This window comes from Sminthopsis crassicaudata, chromosome 2 (genome assembly GCF_048593235.1).
Source record: "Sminthopsis crassicaudata isolate SCR6 chromosome 2, ASM4859323v1, whole genome shotgun sequence".
Taxonomy (NCBI): Eukaryota; Metazoa; Chordata; class Mammalia; order Dasyuromorphia; family Dasyuridae; genus Sminthopsis; species Sminthopsis crassicaudata.
Genome location: NC_133618.1, coordinates 472738001 through 472751430, shown reverse-complemented (window position 1 = coordinate 472751430; position 13430 = coordinate 472738001). Strand labels below are relative to the sequence as shown.

General features: G+C 38.2%; 1 long non-coding RNA gene across 1 annotated transcript; it reads right to left on the bottom strand.

The window, feature by feature from the left end:
• Positions 1-11120: 11120 nt before the first annotated feature.
• Positions 11121-13167, bottom strand: LOC141557481 (uncharacterized). Its single transcript, XR_012486803.1, has 2 exons — positions 13105-13167; positions 11121-12363 (listed from the first exon to the last, which is right to left on the bottom strand). It is a non-coding gene; the product is annotated as an uncharacterized LOC141557481 (long non-coding RNA).
• Between the last annotated feature and the right edge of the window lie 263 nt (positions 13168-13430).

Genomic DNA, 13430 nt, shown 5'->3' with positions numbered 1-13430 from the left:
TTGTTTGATTTTCACAACCATCCTACAAAATAAGTACTTTTATTATCCCCATTTTACGATTGAGAAAATTGAGGCAAAAAAAAAAAAAAAAAAAAAAAAAAAAGAGGTTAGGAGATTTGCCTAAGGTTACATAACTAGTAAATGTCTCAAGCCAAATTTGAACTCAGTTTGGTCTTCCTACACACCCAGCACTCTGTTCACTGCTCTATTCTTTGTGTACAGTTAGGATCTTTCTCTTCTGGAACCAAAGAGAATGGAGAGAAATAATGATGAGGCTAAGAAAATGCAGGAAACAAAGAAGTTCATATTGGATGGCATCAGTTTTCTCTTATCTAATAGAAGACCTATGTAATTGACTCCAAGTGTCAGAGATAGTACCAACAAAAAAAGAAAAAAATAAAAATGTAACTTGGAATAATAGCTGTGAAATGTATTTATAATGAATGCTGAACAATTTTTATACAGCATCTAATTTACTAATTAGGATTTTTTCTTGCTAATAAGAACATTCAAGCCATTTAATAATTCCTATCCTCAAATTCAATTTTACTTTCACATTTCCCAAAGCTATCCATATCCAGAGAAAGAGCTGGTGGAGTCTGAATGCAGACCAAAGCATTTTTTTTTAACTTTCTCTTTTTTCTTGAGGGGGGAAGGAGAATATTGGTTCCTGTATTTTCTTTCATAACATGACTAATATTGAAATGTTTTACATTACTATACATGTATATCTTATATCAATTGCCTTGCCTTCTCAAAGAGAGAAAAGAGGAAGAAAGAATTTGAAACTCAAGATTTTAAAGCATTAAAAAATGAATGTTAAAAATTGTTTTGGGGGAGGATTCTATGAAGACGACAATGAATTGGTACATTTCAGGCTCTCCAGATTTCCCCCACAAATAGAACAAATGTGTGCCTCAGGGCAAACATAGATTCGTGAAAAATCTAGTAGAGTTGGAACAGAACAGGGTTTCTCCTGATACAACCCTAGAAGGTCTGGAGAAAGTTCTGGGATTAACCCCTGTGAATTGCAAAAACCTCCAGTTAGTTCCCAGAAACTTCAAGTAGGTATGGCTGGAACCTCAGCCAGAACTACAGAAACTTTCACCTCTCAGACAGTTTGAGCAGTTGAAGAGTCAGGGGTCTCAGTGCAGGAAGAATGATTAAACCTCAGCTGATTAGAGGCTTATACCTCTAATTATTTATTTATTTTTTTTTTTAATGAATTGGCAAGAAGAACTCAACCATAAAAATTTAACTTTGGGAACAGGAAAAATAGGGGTTCATCTTCAAAGGAAGACACTGTCCCAAAGAACAATGTTAAATGGTTACCTGCCCAGAAAGAATTTATAGAAGAACTCAAAAAATAATTTAAAAATCAAATGTGAGACATTGAGGAAAAACTAAAAATAAAATCAAATAAAAACCATCCAAAAAAAAAATAAGATTATGAGGGAAAAAAAGTTAACAAACTAGAAAAGGAAATACAGAGTCTCAAAGATGAAAACAATTCTTTGAAAACTGGAATTGAGCAAAAGGAAGCCAGTGAAGTTATGAAAGACCAAGAAACAACAAAACATTCTAAAAAACGAAAAAATAGAACAGAATGTGAAACATCTTAGAAGAAAAATGAAAGATCCAGAGAACAGATCAAGAAGAGAAAATATAAAAATAAATGGACTTCCTGAAAGCTGTGACCAAGAAAAAGACCCTTGAAACAATAATGCAAGAAACAATTCAAGAAAACTGTCCTGGAATGACAGAACATAAGGGCAAAGTAGAAATGGAAAAAATCCACCGATCACCAGTTCAACTAGATCCTTTGCAGAAAACACAAATTTTGAAACACTCAGATCAACAAGAAAATTTTGCAAGAAACAAGAAAAAAAATTCAAATACACTAGAGCTACAATTAGAATTTCACAGGACTTATCAGCAACCACAATAAAAGATCACACACAGATCCTGGAATCATATCTACAGACAATCAAAAGAACTAGGCTTATGACCAAAAATATCATATCCATCAAAATTATTTTTAATACTGAATGAGAAAAAAAATGGACATTCAACAAAACTGCAGATTTTCAGAATTTTCTATCAACCAAACTAAAACTTAATAGAAAAAACAATTTCAAGGAACTCGACATGGACAAATTGTTTTATGGTATTTTTTGTTTTGTTTTGTTTTGTTTAATGGGAAATGTGTACCATAAGTTTAAGATTGACATCAATAATAAGATATGTCAAAAGAAAGACTGGGGTGGAGTTAAGGTAAAAATAGTAATTATGTTGGACAAATGAGGTACTGAAGAAGAATAGACATAGAAGCATTAGGGGGAAAGAGGGCTTATAATTCTGAACACTTATTCACATCAGAAATAGATTAAATAGGCAACAATACATATATACCATGAAGGGTATAGCACCCTCCAAAATCGATAAAAAAAAATAAGGGGTGAGGAATAAGCAGATGAGGAAGCAAAGGATGAGGGAAGAAGACAAGGGAGGGATCCACAGGTGGGGAGAGTCAAGTAATAGCAAGGCAAGTTAAGGAGCAGAATTAAAGCAAAAAGTCAGCAAGGATAAGAAAGGAGTGTGTGTGTGTGTGTGTGTGTGTGTGTGTGTGTGTGTGTGTGTGTGTGTGTGTGTGTGTGTGTGTGTGTGAAATATCTACATATTTATACATAAATAGATCTTTTCTTAACTATAGAATGCTTAGGGATAGGGAAATGAAGGGAGTAGGAAGATGAAAGAGGAAAAAAGAATAAAGTAAAAAAAGGTACGCAGCAAGAAAACAAGAGAACAATTTACAAAAAAGTAAAGAAAAGATGGACATTCATGAATATAATTTCTTCTACTAATATATATACTTTCTTGAACTGTTAATTTGTTGTTATATATTTTGAATCCTTCTTGATGTTTTGCTAGACATATGATAATGTTCTCTTTTGTTTTGTTTGTTTTGGTATTCCTTTTTCAGTTCTTTTTTATTATTGTTTTTTTTAAATAAAATGAATTTTTAAAAAACAAAAAACAATTGTTTCTACACAGAACTGGGAAAAAATAAAATGTATTTAAAAGAAAAAATAATATACACTTTTCAGATTGACTATAACCAAATACTTAGAACAACAGAAGTATGAATTTAAAATTATATATAACATAAGTATCAGAGTTACACCAACCAAGATTTATGTGTCCAGTAAAAGAAAATGATGAAGACAAAATATCCTATTGTCATTTGTCCAGAAAGGTGTACATTCAAGTTTTAGAGATATTTATATTATGCAGAAAATGCTTGATTTGTTTACATCAAACTTACATATGTCCATTCCAAATAGAGAATAACCAGTACACCCCATTTCTTCCAAATAAGGTTTTTCCTTGCTTGCTTCTTTTCATATCACTCCAAGCCTAGTTTGGGTACCTACAGAGAAACCAAACTGTACCACCCCCCCCCCAAAAAAAAACCTTTTCATGAAGAAAAAAGTTTATAAAGTCAGATCCCAATAAGGTTTGATTCCCAGAATGGGGGGGGGGGGAGTTAATTATGCAAACTCATTCCATTGTATAGATGTCCCATCTATATCTCATACAGCAGTATTATTTTGTAAGAGGCATCATGGAATGTGGCACTGGGATTAGAAGCCTTGGAGTTCTTGGCCTTGGAGTCAAGGAGACCCAGGTCTATGGACTATGAACAAATCACTCTTAGGTATACAATTTAGCTAAATTACAGAGTTGTAGATTTGTAAGATAGTTTCTACATGAAAAATTATTTCATTGATGACATCATAAATCCAGGTACCAACCTCTTTCCTTCCAAATCATCTTTTCTTGTTTATCCATAAAATTAATCCACTGACATTTTATACTCTCCAAAATCTTTTAGAAAGTAAAATACAGGGGCAACTAGGTGGCACAGTGGATAGAGCATCAGCCCTGAAGTCAGGAGATCCTGACTTCTAAACTACTTGCTTTATGGTGTTTTCCCCCTTAATGTTGCCTTCCCTGTGGTTGATTGTCAGTTCTGCTAGGGAACTTAGCTCCTGTCTTTCCCATTGTTAATCGATAAAACTCCCTTTTGGAACTTAGCTTGCCAGTCAATGACATTTAAAAAAAAAAAAAAAAATCTTTGTTTCTTGATTTGGAGAAAGTCTAAGCCTACAAATTCTTATTTCTGTTACCCATCAGAACCTAGAGATCAGGTCTTTCTGGGAGACATGTTAGGTTGTCTTAATAAAACAACTGCTCTATCTTGACTTTTGTTATTTCTGCTACTCTACATTTCTTCTGAGGCAATCAATGTTCTTTCTTTCTCTGTGGAGAAAATTTGGTCTACTGAAAGTTTGCTGACCTACTCTACCATCTTCCCCCTCCCCGGGAGCCACGACCCCTTCCCCCTCTTTTTTAAAGATTCAATTACCTTTTGCAAGAGGCTTTTTCCAGGGACCTCCCATTTGCTAGTGCTCCCCCCTCTCAGATTCCTTTCCATTTACTCTGTTTTTAACTATATATAACTAGTTGATTTCCTGTTTGTCTTTTACCATCAGATTGTGAGCTCCTTGCTGACAAGACCATTTTTGCCTTTTGTATCTTTAGCCTTTAGCACAGAGTTTGGCACATCGTGAATCCACATACTTGTGGATTGTGTTGTATTATTTATTTTTACCATGCTGTTGTCACCTCCAGCAATGTGTCTCCTTTTACCCCTGATGCACACTTCAGCTTTTAAAGCTTCTTTGCTTCAGGAAACCCAAGATCAAAGTTTCATTAGCCTAGAATATATATTCCTTTCCTCTTAGAAGAGTAACTAAAGTAGCCACTCTCTGAGATCCCATCCTTCTTTTCTAGAAAGTTCAATTTTAGATCTCAAGCAATAGAAACATAAAAGACACCTTAAATTAATGAAAGGGGAAATTTTTAAAAAAATACTTACTTGTGCCAGGCTTTGTGGGATAAAATTTAAAAAACAAACAACTAATAATACCCTGCCCTGAAGGAACTCCCACTCTAATTGAGGAAGACAACACATAAGGGAAAGTTTAGCTTCAGGGCAGATAAAGAAGTCTAGAAGTCCTAAGGAAGAAGCAGAGGGGTAAATAGGTCCAGAGGTTCAAAGGTGAAGTCAATTCAAATGACACTGCCACACAACTGTAAAGAATAATGGCAAAGCAGATGGTAAGGTGTGGTCATCCTCCATCTGACCAGAAACAATGGAGTAGATAACTCCCATCTCATCTAAGCTGGGTGAAAAGTGAATACAGTCCAGATGATTGACCAAGGGAGGAGACAAAGGAAGAAGGAACTAAGGGAAGGCAGACCATCTCTTGACAGATGGCATACAAAAAATATATATAATAATACATATACTGATCAGCTCCACTGGTCACCTAGTTTTTTAGATGTCCTATTCTAGTACCTTAAGTGTCTGCAAAGGAACATATAGATCATGTAACACTTTTGTCCTCCTCCTATATAAAATAATGGGGAATTTATCTAAGAATGGTGGCAGTAAGAAAGGAAAGTACAGTTGTGAGCAGGAACTGATATGGCCTGGTTGATGGCCTTATCATTCAAGTTAGGAGATGGAAGAATGCCCAACATGGCAGTTTTGTCAGGGCTGGCTGCTGAGTCTCCTCTCTGATGGACTAACTGAGATGTAAATAGTCAGTGGTCCCCTGGAACAACCAGATAATCGATAATGGGGAAACATCCACTTTTCTGAGTTCCAGTTTGTATCACATTCTAAAACCCACTAATCTGTGACCTGAGTGCCAGATGCAGAGTTCCTCCATACTCTCTGCCTCTAATTCTGATGCACATTATTATTATAAATGGAAATTTAACATTCTGTAGAAAGTATTATTTACATTTCTTTGTCTACTCACACGGAATGCAGTCTTTAAGAGTTAAACACACAAGCTGTGCATGTTAGAATTTTGGGGTCCATATCAATTCTATATCCGAAGTTTAGGAGAGCTGGAAGGCTGCAAGCAATAGTGGATGTATAATTATACTATTTATATTCACATTGATTCTGTACTTAGTAAATGACATGTGCAATATTCAGACATGTTTTTCTAGTTCTGATTAGGGAAAATTCTATTTATGCCAAAGTCACATGACTAGGGCAATATCAGGAAAGTGGGATGTGGCTGAGACAATTTTACTTAGCTGAAAACATGGCATTGCTGCTCACAGAGACAGAATGACGAATAGGTCTCAATAATCAGAAAATCAGGGACACCTAGACATATGCAAAGTAGTAAGGTCCACAGGTACTCATTGAAGGTGGATGAGGTCCTGAACACTCACCCCAGGATCCAGATCCTCAGAATTACATTGGATTGGATAAGTAAGGAGGTATCAAATCTGTAGTTTATCCGTGGCCCACAATACTCTCCAGTGAGGACCAAACCAGATTAAAATGTAATTGGGGAATGTTTAGCAAAAGAAATTAAAATACAATCAAGCATAGATAATATAATATTTTAAAACTAAGGGAATATGCACCTCCCTTCCCTCAACCCACTTTCTGAGTTTGACATTGCTGGGATAAGTGACGATGGACACCACCTAGTGGTCAAAGGAAAAACAGCCCTATCCAGAACAATAAGGCAGGCCTGAGTGATATTTAATTTGACATTGTTTTGCACTTGCTAGTTCAACTGATTACTTTAAGTACAATTCATTGTTTTTTATACTATGGAGAGAAAAGGCATGCATGTTAGGATTTTAAAACTATTTAGACATAAGTTACAAAATATGTGATAAGCAAAAGTCCAATGAAGAAAGATGTTTTCCTTCACCTGACATGTCTCCTGACACTCACATTCTAAACTTCTTACATAGGTGAGATGCTTGGGTAAAGAAAAGAGCTTCAACAAATTATGAAGGATATATAATGGGTTATTTCCTCCTTTATGCAGAAATGTGAATTTTTAGGTGTCATTTGTAAATATCAAGCCTGGAATTATTTAGAGTTATTAGAAGTTTAGAAGGAATTAAGAGTAGGTAATGAGGAAACCAAATTATCACTCTTTGCAGATGATATGAGGTATATTTAGGGAACCCCAGAGATTCCACTAAAAAGCTATTAGAAATAATTCACAGCTTTAGCAAAGTTGCAGGATACAAAATAAATCCACATAAATCCTCAGCATTTTTATACATTACCAACAAAATCCAACAGCAAGAGATACAAAGAGAAATTCCATTCAAAATATGTCGATAGTATAAAATATTTGGGAATCTATCTACCAGAGGAAAGTCAGGAATTATATGAGCAAAATTACAGAACACTTGCCACACAAATAAAATCAGATTTAAATAATTGGAAAACTATTAAGTGCTCTTGGAGAGGCAGAATGAATATAATAAAGATGACAATACTCCCTAAACTAATCTATTTATTTAGTGCTATACCAGTGAGACTCCCAAGAAACTATTTTAATGACCTAGAAAAAATAACAACAAAATTCATATGTAAGAAAAGGTCAAGAATTTCAAGGTAATTAATGGAAAAAAAATCAAAAGAAAGTGGCCTAGCTGTACCTGATCTAAAACTATTTTATAAAGCAGCAGTCACCAAAACCATTTGGTATTGGCTAAGAAAAAAAACTAGTTGATCCGTGAAATAGGTTAGGGTCACAGGACAAAATAGTCCTATAGTGTTTGACAAACCCAAATATCCCAACTTTTGGGATAAGAATTCATTATTTGACAAAAACTGCTGGGAAAACTGGAAATTAGTATGGCAGAAATTAGGCATGGACTCACACTTAATACCATACACCAAGATAAGTTCGAAATGAGTCCATGATCTAGGCATAAAGAACAAGATTATAAATAAATTAGAGGAACATAGGATAGTTTACCTCTCAGACTTGTGGAAGAGGAATGAATTTATGTCCAAAGAAGAATTAGAGATCATTATTGATCACAAAATAGACAATTTGATTATATCAAATTAAAAAGCCTTTGCACAAACAAAACTAATGCAAACAAGATTAAAAGGGAAACAACAAACTGGGAAAACATTTTTACAGTTAAAGGTTCTAATAAAGGCCTCATTTCCAAAATATATAGAGAACTGACTCTAATTTATAAGAAATCAAACCATTCTCCAATTGATAAATGGTCAAAGGATATGAACAGGTAATTTTCAGATGATGAAATTGAAACTATTTCTACTCATATGAAAGAGTGTTCCAAATGACTATTGATCAGAGAAATGCAAATTAGGACAACTCTGAGATATCACTACACACCAGTCAGATTGGTTAGTAAAAGGTGAAGGTAGAGATAAAAGGGCACAGGAAATAGGATTCTAATGGACAGAGAACCTTGGCAGCCAGGGTAAGGCTTCCATGTTAGGAACCTCTGCAAAGAGAAGATGCCAGCTTGGCTCTTTTATAATGAGAGAGGCCCATGGGTGGAGTCCCAAGTAGGCTCAGATCTGATGGGGGGATGGGAGAGCCTGGATCTTCTACTGGAATTCAAAAATATGCTTTTGACAGGATTTATGAATCAAAGGTCCTAGCTTCTTGAATTGATAATGCATCAGCTAGGAGGGGCTGGGAATCAGAAAGGAATAAATCAAAAGGATTAGTTTCTTAAAGGGAACACAACCCACATCAATGAGATCAGGAACAGAATATAGATTTTAAAATTTTCTAAGGAAGTTTTACTCTTTAGCACTGTAACCTGAGGTCCAAAACCAATCTAAATTACAAAGGGAGGGTTATAAATTGCTCTCTCCCCTTACCAGCTAAATCCAGTAGCTTTTTTCAATCCTCATTCTTGATTTCTCGGCAGTTTTCAACACTATGAAAGCATTTCTGCTCTCCTGAAAATACTCTTCCTTTGGTTTTTGTGACGTCATTTCTGGGCATTACTGTCAGCCTGATCACTCCTTAGTCTCTTTTGCTAACTCATCATCTATGGCATGAACAACTCTGTCCAGAGTTCTATTCTCTTTCTATAATAGATCCCTTGGGGATATCCTTAGCTCCCATAGACTTATTATCTCTATGTAGATAAATTTCAACTCTACTTAGCCAGCTCTTCCAAAGTGGATTTCTTCTACCTGGATATTTCATTGGCATTTTAAACCAAATATTCCTCCAAATACTCCCAACCTTCAAACTTCATTTCTATTGATGACAGTGATGTGGGTTGTGCTCCCTTTAAGAAACTAATCCTTTCAGATGGATTTATTCTTTCTGATTCTCAGCCCCAACTATCTGATGCAGTATCAGTTCAAAAAGCTAGGACCTTTGATTCACAAATCCTGTCAAAAGCACCCCTTCGAATTCCAATAGGAGATCCGGGCTCTCATAACCCCCACCCAGATGTGAGCCAACTTGGGATACCACCCACAGGCCTCTTTGGCTAAATCTCTCATTATAAAAGAGTCAAGCTGGAGCTCTCTCTTTGCAGAGGTTCCTAACATGGCAGCCTTACTCCTGTCTGCCAAGGATCTCTGTCCACTAGAATCCCATTTCCCGTGCCCTTTTATCTCTACCTTCACCTTTTACTAACTAGATTTTAACTTTACTTCCAAATCCCTACAATAAACCTTTTTATCAATCTAGGTTTTGGGGCCTGTAAATTCCTTTACAGGGGACTCTGCGCCATCACTACACTGCATTTAACTATGTATCCTTGCACTGAACCAAAAGGGGTTCCCCCTTACCTAACTCTCATCAACAGCACAGTTTTTTCAGTCTCCCAGGTTCAAAATTTTGCAATAATCTTTGACACTTCCCTTTCCCTTATTCCCTAGGTTCAGGCACAGTTATCAAGTCTTATTGTTCAACATTGCGACTTTCCCCTCTGACCATTTGCATAATCTCTACACTTATTCAGTCCCTTATCACTAACTTTTTGATATAAAAGCTTCTTAACTGACCTCACAGACCCCTCTTTCTCTTTCAAATCCATTCTCTACATTGCTGCCAAACTGATAGTCCTATAATAAAGATGTGACCATGTCACCCTCCCTACTCAGATATATGCAACAGTTCCCTGTTTCCTCAATGAAAAAAAAAAAAAAATACAAAATTCTTAAGTCTTCTCCATAATCTGGTTGCCATCAATCAGTTTTTCATTCACTTACCCATTTAGTCAAACTAGCATGACAATCCAGTCGAAACTAGTTGGGGTCAAGACTTGACTTGACCAAATCACTATTGCTCCTACTTAATAGAGTAATTAAACATTAAACAACCCACCCCAGGAGTGTTCTGCCATATTTGAACATGGGATGCATGAAAAGGAAAGGGGAACATGTTTATACATATTTAGGAGGAAACATATAGTGGGCATATAGTAGGGAAATATATAGAGACCAAGTCAGTCTCTGAAGGGAGTTAACAATTTAACAAGGATAAAACTTCTCTTGCTTTTGGAATCAGAACTCCCTCTTCCTGAAGAGGAGCGAGCCGCTTCTTGACAGAAAAATTAAGATGATTCCTTAAAATTCTTCTTTAAAAAATTTTCCTTGATGTCTGATTTTCAGTGTGGAATGTATTTCTAACAACATCAAGTACACAATTCTATTAAAAACAAAAAACAAAAAAGAAAAGACTTTTGCCAGCAAGCGCTGATCTTTCTCTTTCTGGATCTCCTTCTTGTCAGGTAGCCACTAACATTGCTCTTCAGAGTAGAAGGGGCTTTTTACAATTGGCTGCAGCCAGCAAAAGCTCCTGTCTCACACTTCTGCACTTACCATGTACGTGCTGCTTCCTACTTTAACCAGGATAGTTCAAGTCCCACTGTTTCTGCCCAGGTCTGAATATATCTGCAGTAACACATTTTTAGGAAGAATTCATAAACTGATGAGTATCACTTTAGTCAGGAGGTATTTAGGTAAGATGACAAAGGCATGACATAACTCTCCAATATTTGAAGGGCTTCCAGATAGAACTTTATGCTTATTTTGCTTGTTTTGGGGGGGCAAAATTAAGTAAAAGTTATGAGGGAGAACCTCCGATTCAATACTATTAACAATTAGAACTAATCAAAAGTGGAATGGGCTGCCTCCAGAGATCCTCATTTATGGAGGCCTTAATTGCCTTAAAAATAAATTAGATGACCATTTGACAAAAATATTAACTATGTTCTTTATTTACTTAATTTAACATGAAATTACTGCTCCCACATGAAGTTATCACATAGAGAACCTACATTCAGTGATTCCCCTAGAAAAGCAGTTCAGATGAGAATTGGTAGAAAAGGCAGTGACTGGCACAATTATTTGAGCAAATTTAGTAATATACTTTCTTAGCAACATATTTCTCAAATAAAATGTGAATCTACCCTTTATAATTTTCATGGGTGACAATTTAGAGAGGATCTTGATGAGAATCATTTCACAGATAAACTGAGACCCAAAGCAAAGTGACTCGGTCCAGAGTAACACGTTTAATAAGTGGCAGGAGACTGTTGTCTTTTCCAAGGGAAACTGTGAAGGAGAAGGTGAGGTTAGGATGGGATTCCGAGGTATAATTGTGAGTTACTGATATTTGTGATCTGTGTGGGTAAATGGCTGGAGTTTACTCCTGCAAAAGTGCATTAAAAAGTTTAAACTGTATCCAAAAAAAAAAAAAAGGTATACAATGTAGATAACCTTTCATAATTGAGAGAAATGGATGCAATTAAAAGAAAATGTCTTTTTCAATGATAAAAGCAAAATGCTGCAGATTTGGCACCAGAAATATAAATCATCCATACATATTAAGTGTAGTTTTTACTTCTAGTTATAAAAGTATTAGATAGCACAAAAGACCTGAGTGATTAACTGAAAATGCTCACTTTTGACAAAGATTGAATCCTTCCAATGTGCTAATATGAAAAACCCAAACTGTAACTATTATTGTACATAACTTTAAAATCCTTAATGAAAAGCAATTCAATCTGCTGTTTAAATAATTCTCTCCACCAAAACTGGCAGAACCCAGCCTTGGGATCTCCAGCCCCAGCGCGAGGAGCCACTACTGACTGTGTGATATCAGGTAAATCCTCAGTTACCCATGGAATGAAAGAACTGAAGGAACTGGAAAGTGTTTCTCAGCATACTCTGACAGACCATCTGAGATAGGTCAGTATCCTCCCACTCCGACCCATCTTGAAAAATGACACAGATGTAACTGTCTCTCAGCCACTGGAGGTGATTTCCCATGTTCTTCTATTACTTTCAGACTCAACTCCCCAGCGCTCCAAACCAATGAAGGCCAATTTCTTTATCATCAAGAAAAGGATTGTTCCAGGGCTTGAGCAGAGCAGGATCCTCCTTGGCAGGACCAGAGACTCATAATGCTGCCCCGAGTTAGGACTCCGGCTGTTTATTACTACCTGAGAAGAGTGACAGGATTGGGCTGGATGCCGCTCTCTAGGGCCCCTCGGAGGTTTGTTCCGGAAACTGTTAGCGCACCTAAGCGGGGTCAGAAGGTCACTTACGGGGTGGTATAGTGAAACCGGGAGGCCGTTGCGCCGTGGCTGGCAGAGGAGGCCTAACCAACAGCTGGGGGGGGGGGAGCACTAGGCTCTGAGCAGCTGCTCCCTCGGGATTTAGTGACAGTGCTAGGGGGCCTCCACATCCCGAAGGAATTGGGCCTGCTTGCCCAAGGGAACAGCTGGGCCCGAGAAGGGTACGAGATCCCCAGGGTTCAGAGGTGGGGGGCCCTGCCAGTCTTGGGACCGGAGCGTACAGGGGATTCAAGGGAATGCTGAGGGGGCTGTCGAACATGGTGGCGCCAAGGAGTGGCAGAGGGGCGGTGGTCTGGGGCTGGTGGAGAGGGTCGGATGTTAACCACTATGGGACCTGCCCACCGGGGCTGCTGGGTGCGTGAGCTCGGGCCCAGGAGCCAAGGCAACAGGGACCCCGGCACTGCAGGCGCCCGCTCGCAGCAGAAGCCCGCCGTGACCTGAGGGGCTCCAGTGGCTGAGGCGGGGCCGTCCCCCCTGGAGAAAAGGTGGCCCAGAAGGCAAGGACTTGCAGTAGTGCACCAGACCCCTGCTTTCTCCTCCACATCGGAGAGGAGGAGCTCCTCCGACGGGCTCGGGGAGCCGCCATCTTGCCCAAGCGTGACTCACCGCGCGGGGACTCTCTGCGCGCGCAGTAAATCCGGAACCCGTGACGACTGTAGACTAGCTCACGCTCTGTGGGGCTCCGCCCTCTCTGACGTAGAGGAAACGTCTCAGCTCGATCTCCCTTCTCTGGCTGCGTTTTGTCTTCCCTCCCGTCCTTCCTTTCCCTGGCGCAGTCAGCCTCTAACTGTGCACCGAGGGAAGCAAGGCTGTGATGGCGATCTTCCCCGAGCCTCAGCCTGCGGCCCGCACCCTTATAGGCTCAAAGCTGGAAGAAGTGAGAGGCTCCCGGGCCGAAGAGCGAGGGAAGCGGTCGCTGCCAGCTCCCCAGG